We start from the raw sequence: 10,120 nt of genomic DNA, 5'->3' as shown, positions 1-10,120 counted from the left end.
AATATTTAGAATGTAAATTTATATCTGGTAAAACTACAAGCATATGTGTACATGGATGGAAAGTGAGTCTGTAAATGTGAACTATGCTTGAAACCTATGCTGCTAACAAGTCTTGTTACTTTACAGGTGGAACTATCAACATGAGTGTTGCTGGGGCTGGCCAACACGAGCAAATGAATTAGCTCCACTGTAAGAAAAACTGTAAAGTTTATATGCTTATCCTTTGCATTCTTACTTTTTATAAAGACATGAAGAATTACGATTTTAAGATAAAACTCCAGTATATTGAACCATTGAAACAAAATAACATAAACATCTGTGACTCAGCACATGGTTTACAAAATGTGACATTATCCAATTGGCTTCAAAGATATTTCAAAGAAAAAAGCAAAACTAAATGTTGAAAGAATTAAAATTCCCTGCATAACTTTCCCAGCTCAAACCAGGCATTGTTCTAAGGCTTTACGTATATTACATCTATTAACTGATCTAATGCTAATGTTTTTATGAAGTAGATTTATTCATTATCCTCACTTTACAAAGAAGGAATCAAAAGTTTATAATAATTAGGTAAGAAGGATTTGAACCCGGGCTATCTGACTGCAAGTGTCATTGTGCACACACCTCACTGGGGTCAGCATACCCTAAATCTACCAGATACTGTCAGCAGCTGTTGTATCAGTTGACATTCCCACATCCTATGTACGAGATTTCATGATTCTCCACATCCTTGTCCACAGTTGGTATTTTCAGACGTTTTAATTTTTTGCAAATTTGATTGTGGCATATTATTGCATTTCCCCTAAACCCCAGTAAAGTTGAATATCTTTTCATATGCATATTCGCTATATAATGTTTCTCTAGATTTTTCATTTTTACATTTTAATTAACTATATTAAGGTATAGCTTAAAAACAACAGCAGTATGTGGTCTCAACAAATTGTGAAATAATTTGCCTATTTAATCTCAATGAAGCTTATTTTTTATCAATCTCTCATTGGCTTGGACACAGGCAAAATACTAACCTGCTTTCTGTCACTCTTAATTAGATTTTCTTTTCTAGAATTGTATGTAAATGAACTCACATGGTACTCAGTCTCTTCTGTCTGGCTTTTTTCACTCAGCATATTTTTGACTTTAATTCATGATGTTATGTACATTAGTACTTTGTTCCATTTACTTATAAATAATGCTGTATTGAATAAATAGATTACAACTATTCGTCCTCTCGTTGAATGACATTTGAGTTTTTTCTCTTTTTTATGCTTACAAATAAAGCTTCTATAAGTATCATGTACAAGTCTTTACGTGGACATGTTTTCATTTCTCTTGGGCAAATACCTAGGAGGGCAATTGCTAGGTCATATGGTGAGTCCACATTCTTCAATATTTTTATTATTTTTTAAAAAACATTTTAAAATTTATTTATTTATTTTGAGAGAGAGGGACGGATATATAGAGAGAATGTGAGTGAAGGAGGGGCAGAGAGACAGGGAGAAAGAGAATCCCAAGCAGGTCTCACACTGTCAGTGGAGAGCCTGATGTTGGACTTGATCTCACGAGCTGTGAGAGCATGACCTGAGCTGAAACAGAGTCGGCACTTAACTGACTGAGCCACTCAGGCCCCCCATTCAACATTTTTAAATTTAGCCACTTTGGTGGGTGTGTAATGGTTGGTGTTTGTTGTGGTCTTAATATGCATTTCCCTGATGATTAATGATGTTAAGCATCATTTCAACTCAGTGAGACCACCATGCTAACTCCACCTGCATCACCCATGCTGAGACATTAGGATATTTCACCTAGACCAAAATCTGGGATGATCCTTTGCTTCTCTTTTCTCTGTGATCATAGTCCTTTTTGTCTGGGCTACAATGTCTGAATACTGTGGGTTTTTGTGCTACCCCAGTTTTCCAATTGTTTGCAATGAGAAGGTAACTTTCATCTCAGTTACTCCATTATAGCCAGAAGCTGACTATTGTTCTTTTACAAAATAAATTTAAAAATATTATTTGTAAACAATTAGGAGTTCATTGAACTTAGTTTTGCTAATGAAAGTAAATTGAATTAAATATATGGAGTTTAGGAGTTTATGTTTGTTCATTCCTTGTATTGTATACTTTCCTTCTAGATTCTGGATTACAATGATTAATCACTACTTTAGTAAAGTTAATTTGGTGGTAAACTCCCACATTCTTTATAAGTCTGAATGTCTTTAATTTTTCTCTCACTTCAAAATGATAATTTAGGTGCACACTAAATTCTAGTCTGTCAGTATTTTTTTCAGCCTTTTGCAGGGAATAATAGTTTCCTGCCTTCTTGTATTTATTTCTGCTGATAGCTGTCTTATCTTTTTCTTAGGTTTTAATCATTTTGTTAGCCTCAATACTCAGTAGATTGAGAGCAGAGCACAGAATGGTAGCTTTTTATAATATATTATAACATATAGCTCAATAATAAAAAAAAAAGAGAAGAGGAGAGACTAAGGAAGAAAAAGAGAGGTTTACTGGCAGACTGATCAATGAGATTCTTTTAAACTTGAAGTGTTCATTTGAATTGCAACAGTGTGCCCAAACTGCCCTTACAATCATATTCCCTTAATCAAGAGTAAGCCTCAGTTGTGAGAACAGATCATTTTTTCCCCTTTGAGGTCAACTTGTTACACATGGAACCGCATGGCACTGTGTTTATACTGAAATGGGTTTTTGAGCTGTGCAAGAGCAGAGGTGGTAATACATGGAATGATTACATTTAATTTATATTTCAATTCTAACTCTCTTGAGCCTTGGTTCTGCTTTCTCATTTTCCTCTTTTTGTGACAGTGGTGCATAGAGTGATGACTATAGATTTTCATCAGTAACTCCCAAATCCCTACCGGAGTCAGTTTGCTACAGCAACTTCTGTCTAGAATGGTTTCCTATTGTTTTGTTTTGGAACTTTGGTGATTTTCTTTTTCCCTTGCTCATCTCTCTCTGTTCGAGAAACAAAATTATCTGCAATTTGGGATGCCATTATACCAATTTAACAAGTAAAATTATTTAATGAATTCATATAAGATTATATCAAAACATTAACATCCATATCTTCCAATTAATTGCTGTTAAATTCCATGTGCAGAGTCTGTTATTTCTGTTTTCTTAGAAATGGGTAAAGAATGTTGCTGTGTTTGTTATAGTTGTGGAAGAGAGAAAAGCTGAAATTAGAGCTTTTTAAAAGCCATCACATTAACGAATCTAAATTTCTAGGATATTTATCACAATTAGTCTTACATGTCCTCTTACTACGGCTTTCTACTTTCTTGCATTTTAAGCAATGCCTGCAGGTTAGGAACACTATTTTTTCCTATATGTTCCTTATTCTTCCCAGATGAGATTCTCATTCAAATGAGATGATTGCATTCTCCCCATGAACAAGTGTGTATTTACTTATCATTAGGCAGCAAAACTATAAAATAGTGGGATTAAAAATAATTATTGTAAGTGATGTGAGAAATTAAGAATATATTGGGAAAATGTAGATATTGTGATGCATAGAATGTGTACAAATGCACAAATTTACTAAGCACCTCCTAAGCCACAGAGTTCTGCATTGAAGTTGCATCAGTAGATATTTTCTAAGCTCCTGCTTTGTTCCTGGAAATATGCTAGCTGCTGATACATATTATATCCTCTCGCCCTTTTCGTCCTACAGGATTAATGTCTCTTAAACTAAATTTCTTCTCTCTGTCCTTCCCACCTCTTTCTTTGTACAAATATCCATACATCATCTCATACCCAGGTGCCTGTAGCCCCCAGGATGGTCAACCCCTACTCCATTCTTCTTTATGCTTGTCCTTGAATACAGTCCTGCTCATATTATTCTCCTGTATTAACTCTTCAGTGTCACCCCCTTGTCCTCAGTTTAGCATTCATACTTGATACAGTGTGCATCTTAGTATAGAAGGCATCTCTTGAGTTTGTTGCCTTTTATCCATTACAGCTCCTTTTGCCAGCATGGTACCACCCAACCATGCATACTTGTTTTGGAAGACACCACCTCCCACTGCACAGTATTCTGTTAGAACTGCCAACTAAAGTGTCTCTTTAAGGAGTAAGTACATGACCCAGGCTAGACCAATCAAAATCTCCCAAGAACTGAATTCACAGTTGAGTGCATGAAAGGACCTGAGGTGGTTGGAGCTGAGTTAATGCAGTGGCTGTGCCTTAAAGAAAATTCCATGAGTTCCTGCCACTGAGTTCCCTGGGAATCTCTTAATTCCTGTACTTCTTGAAATCTAGCTAAACAGCTCCTCCAACAATTATGTGATTTAACCAGTTCAATGAGGTCCCTTACTTTCTAAAAAGTTATCCACTGTTGGTTTTGATTGCTTTCAAGAGCATTTATTAATAGACCCTTCATAGACCTTCAACCCCATCTCTTACAATGTTCCACCTTGCATCTGAAACTTATTCCCATTTTCCCATTGTTTTTACAAAGTGCTCCAGTTGTTTTTCCTCTGACTCTAGATAGTTGCTCCCCAGGCCTCCCCTTTTTTTTTTTGTGGGAACTCAATTCCTCTTATCTGTACTTATCTAATTCCTACATATCCTCTGGAACTCAACTTGCATTTTGTCCGGCAAGACTTCTTTTATATCCTGGATGTTTCTACTCTATGCTTCTGGAACCCATTTATTATGCTTTTCAATTGTTGATTATCTGCTGTGAAAGAGGAAGTTTCCAATAAGTGGAGAATCTGTGTCTATCTTCTTCATATTTTATTCATAGTGCCTAGATGAGTGTGTAGTACATAAAAACAAATTAGTAAATATTTGTTGAATAATGAGTGAATGGATGAACATAAGAAAAACTTATTATCATGCTTCTAACTGAATATAATCAAGGTCCAGGCAGCAAGTTTTCTGACTGGAGAGAGAGAGAGAGAGAGAGAGAGAGAGAGAAAGAGAGAGAGAGAGAGAGAGAGAGAGAGAGAGAGAATTTCTGTACTAGGTCAGGTTCCTGGGGAAGGATGTGAGAAGGACATGGGGAGAACATTTTGGCCCTAGCATTGTGACCCTGCATTGAAAATGGTGCTTGTGAAATCTACAGCTTTCTGTAAGGTAGCATTTCAGCGCAATGTAGATATGTTGACAGATAAGTTTTATCTCACATATCAGTCTGGTTTTTAGTGGGATAATGAGACCTCATCTAGTCTTGCTTGTCATGAATGAGTACGGTGATTGATTAGCAATATCTGCCTTGGGAAGAGGAATGAGAAAGTTTGAACAGGAGTGATAGGTATTTTCCATTCATAGACTGGTATAATCCATTATTCTCTACTTGCCCTTTAGAATTAAATGGTTCCAGGAATTTCTCAGGGAGATGTAGAAAATGTCAGTTTGAGGAATCTATTGAGGGCTCATATAAAATTATAGAAACATAAAATTGTTAAGATGTCTCAAATGTATATATTCACATTACAGATTTGGAAGTTAATCGGTAGAGAGAAGAGGGCTTGCCCAAGAAGGCCTACCCACTGATTAGCAAAAAACTTATTTTTTTCTATTTTCTGGTTTAGAGCTTTCAGTTTACATAATTGAATTTAAGAGTTGTTTGTTATCAAAGACTCCGAATTAATAAAAGTCATTTATTAGTTGTGATGAGTTCCCCAATTTACTTTAGTGCCTCCATTTTTAAGTAAAACAGAGTTAATGGTTGAATCACATCATGCTGTATGCAAAGTTGTTAGCCAATACTTGTCCCATAGTAAGAAATTAAGTGTGATCTGATATTTCTATTGTGATATTTTAGTTCAAACATAACATTTAAATGACTCAACTTCCAAATTTCTTAAAGAAACTTTGTGTCAGTTTTCAAGCTTTGATAAAATTAACTGTTTAAGGGAGTAGGGTCCCTTGTCATAAAGGGCTACCCATTCCATTGTGACTTCTTTTTTTAAGTTTATTTACTTATTTTGAGACAGAAAGAGTGAGCTAATGGGGGAGAGAGAGAGAGAGAGAGAGAGAGATTCTCAATCAGACTCCACACTGTCAGCATGGATACTGATGCAAGACTCAATCTCAGGAACTGTGAGATCATGACCTGAGCTGAAATTAAAAGTCAGACGCTTAACAGACTGAGCCACCCAGGTGCTCCTCACCATCATTGTGACTTCTTTATATGACCTTTTCCTCTACTTCATACAGTATAGGGATGAAGACAGTCTAGAGAATTGTGGGCAGGACATGGATCATGGAAGAAAGTGGAGAGGAGAACTGGGTGATAGAGGTCTAGAGAAGAAGGAAACATGGAAGAGAAACCAAAGACTTATGCATGATCTTTTAAGCAAGGTTGTCTATAATTCCATCTCTTTTGCAATCTGGTGTTCTATTTTCAAGGTTAAGTTCTTCTTTTTTCAAAATAAATTTTATGAATTATTATATTTTATTTACACAAGCAGAGGTGGTGACAGCAGCAGGCACGGCTTTGGAACTGTGCCCAACACTCTTAACTCAAAGTTATTACCATTAATAAAATAATCAGTGATCAGCAGAGCTAGCAAACACAGAGTCTTTGTTATATGCTAGCCCCTGAGCTAATTGCTTACACACAATACCTCAGTTAATCACCAATAGTAACTCTACGAGAATTGTCCCCATCTTATGGATAAGGAAAATGAGGTTTGCAGCAGTAGGTGCCCAGAGTTAACAACAGTAACAGCCAAGTACAAAAATACAAAACCTCAGTATTTCTATTGTTTTTAATGTTTATTTACTTTTCAGAGAGAGAGACAGAACATGAGTAGGGGAGGGATAGAGATAGACAGGGAGACACAGAATTTGAAGCAGGCTCCAGGCTCTGAGCTGTCAGCACAGAGCCCGACAAGGGGCTTGAATCCAGGAGACCTGAGATCATGACCTGAGCTGAAGTTGGACATTTAACTGACTGAGCCACCCAGGCTCCCCAAAACCTCAGTATTTCTAAAGTCCATGCCTTTAGCTGTTATAGCAAACTAAATGAAACACTCACCTCCCTCCTCTTTCTCTTTGTGATTTTCACGCGGGAGGTAACATCCTCCACCATCTGCACTTGCATTAGTGTGAATAAAAGGCAGAGCCTTGCGGGACGTCTGGGTAGCTCAGTCTATTGAGGGCCCAACTCGATTTCAGCTCGGGTCATGACCTCAGGGTTGTGGGATCAAGCCTGCATTGGGATCCACACTGAGCATGGGGCCTGCTTAAAATTCTCTCTCTCCCTTTGCCCCTCTCCCCTGCTTATGCTCTCTCTCTCTCTCTCTCTCTCTCTCAAATTAAAAAAAAAAAGTCAGATCCTTGGGAAACCCTCCAGCCCCATCTGTCCTGGCTGGGTATGCTCCAGGTGAACTGTTTGGTGGGGCTTCTCTGAACTCTGTGAGGCCTCTGCACCTGCTGTCACCTCAGTTTGGAAGATCCTTCCTGGATCTTATTAGCTCATCACTTCTAAATCTTGGAAATCTTACCTGACCTCCCAAGTGTGAATCAGGTAAGAATCAGACCAAGTGGCTGCTTACTCCTTGGCAGGAGACCCAGGGTTTTGTACTTAACTTAATCACATGTATGCTATGGTATTGAAACTATTGGTTAAATTCCCACCTTCTTCCATAGATAATAAAGTGAGAACAGAAAATCAATTTCACTCATCCTTCTACACTTAGTGCCCAGTACAGCAAATGAAGCTTAATAGGTGCTCCAAAAAGGGTATTGGATGATTGAATAATTAATATAATATGTATTATTAATATAATATATATTAATATAATTCCTGAAAAAATCTATGTGCTAGGCATTGTACTTAGTTTTTCTTTGCATCATCTCATTTGATTTTTCTAGTCAACTGGTAGCTAAATAATATTATTCTCACTATAAATCACAAAAATAAGGCCTAGAGAGGATATGGAATTTACCCTTGTTCACACAGATAGTGCGAGAGGAAATTTGAATTTTGATCTTTCTAAAGTAGAATCTATACTCATAAGCACTGCACTTTATTAGATCCCTTCATGAATGAAAATAAATCAAACATCAAGACACGTGATTTGAGAACATGGTCTTACAATACAAGCTTCCATTATTGTTCTCCCATTTAAAAAGAAAATAGCTTAGGGGCTCCTGGGTGGCTTAGTCAGTTGGGTGTCCGACTTCAGCTCAGGTCATGTTGTCAGGGTTCGTGGTTCAAGCTCCGCATTGGGCTCTGTGCTGACAGCTCAGAGCCTGGAGCCTGCTTCCAATTCTGTGTCTCCCTCTCACTGGCCCTCCCCCCATCACGCTCTGTCTCACTCTCTCTCTCAAAACTAAAATAAATAAATAAAATTTTTAAAAAAGAAAAAGGCTTAAACAGCTCGTTTTCTCATTGCTCTTATAACATGCCTCAGATGTTGCTGGATTGACACCTTTGTCTTGTATTACCCCTCTTGTGATGTCCCCTACCTCCAGTCTGTTTATTCAGACACTATCCATTTGGGGTGGTTGAAGTTACATTCTTCCCTAATTTTCTGAACTCAAACTGATACACTCACCTCCGAACTCACAGTGCATTTTGTCGCTCCCATTCATTCATTATTTTTCATGCGGTTTTAGTGAAATTCTGCTGAAGTGAAGAGCACAGGCTTTGGAGTCAATCGGGGCTAAGTTTGTGGGTGATTCAACAGCACGGTAGTTTCACCTTTGGATAAATGCTGACTTTACACGTTGGATGCTTCCATTGAGGGTCACTTGGCCAGTAAGTCCCAGGGTCAGACAGAGCCTGAGGCTGCGAGTGCTGGGCAAGTCAAATGGAGGCTGGGTTGCCAGTGAAGAGAATAAGGAGAATAAGGAAGGGAAAACCTGCCATTCAATGGGAGTAAATAAGACTTAGAAATCGATCTAAAACAAAAGTTCCACCACAGAGGTTGGAGAAGACTTTGGAGGGGTTGAGATATATACTGTAGGGCAAATATTCCCAGGGAGGTTATATTTTTGGTCCAGGAAATTGACCAAGCCCATGCAGGAGATATTCCTCTTGAGAGCAGGGAAAGGTTAAAATGACACATTCTATCAGTAGAAATCTTTGACCTTGTGGTTATCCCTGCCCTTTTCTGCCAAATAAGCTATTTTCATTGTTACAGTTTTTTTTTCCGTAGGTTTGCATTTATTTTTTATTCTTATGGATAAAAAGGGAGGATATTTGACCTCTCCTTAAAAGCAGGTCCTCTTTGCTCCTGAGGATATTTGTATCAAATGAAGAAGAGCCAAATGGAACAGGTGGAAGGAAATATCCACTATTTCTCCTGCATTATATGAGGGTGTCCTGATCTCCAGGCCACCTGCATCCTTCAGCAGTCCTGATGAAAGAATGAGCACAGGGCCCGGCAGTCTGTTGAAGGTTTGCTCCCTGGTGCTGTCTGGACTGCCGTGGGCTGCTACCAGCCTTATGGTCTCCAGACAATCTGTCATTTCTGCTTTGTCCCAATAACCTTTGGCAACAACAAAAGCAAACAGGTACCTGAAAGCCAGAGATGCCAATATAGAGAATTTGTCCTTTCTTTATTTTAAAAAATGTAGGTGTCATTGGCACTGTAAGAAGTCATTAGCTCTTGAGAAGTTTGTTTTAAACCTTGTTATAATTCTAGACCAAAAAAAAAAAAATGTGGTCATCATCTGTGTTATGCATTACACATTCTTTATATCAGATTCTGCAAATAGGAGGAAATATGTGAAGAGATAACAACTACGTATGTATATATGTGTGTATATCTTTAGATCCTTTTCTTTATTTATCTATCTATTGAGAGAGAGGTACAAACAGATACACACATTACACACACAAACACACACACACACACACACACACACACACACACATTTTTTCCCAAATATAAGAAAGAGAGGGAGAGAGTGAAATACCCAGGTATATGAAGAAAGTACTGCATCAGAGAGTCTGACAGCTCACTTTCCACTGAGATTTCACAATATTATAGACTAGGAGTCTCCAAATGCCTACAACATTGAGAATAATATCAATGAGTGAAGTCAGGTGTGCATGCTGGTTAGACACAGCATAGTAGAGGGTGGTGAGATTATAAAGAACTGGAAGGTCCATGCCCAATCTGGAAGGGGCACAGACACCT

Source organism: Neofelis nebulosa, chromosome 1 (genome assembly GCF_028018385.1).
Source record: "Neofelis nebulosa isolate mNeoNeb1 chromosome 1, mNeoNeb1.pri, whole genome shotgun sequence".
NCBI classification, from domain to species: domain Eukaryota; kingdom Metazoa; phylum Chordata; class Mammalia; order Carnivora; family Felidae; genus Neofelis; species Neofelis nebulosa.
The sequence above is the reverse complement of the archived record's forward strand: the minus strand, read 5'-3'. Positions refer to the sequence as shown.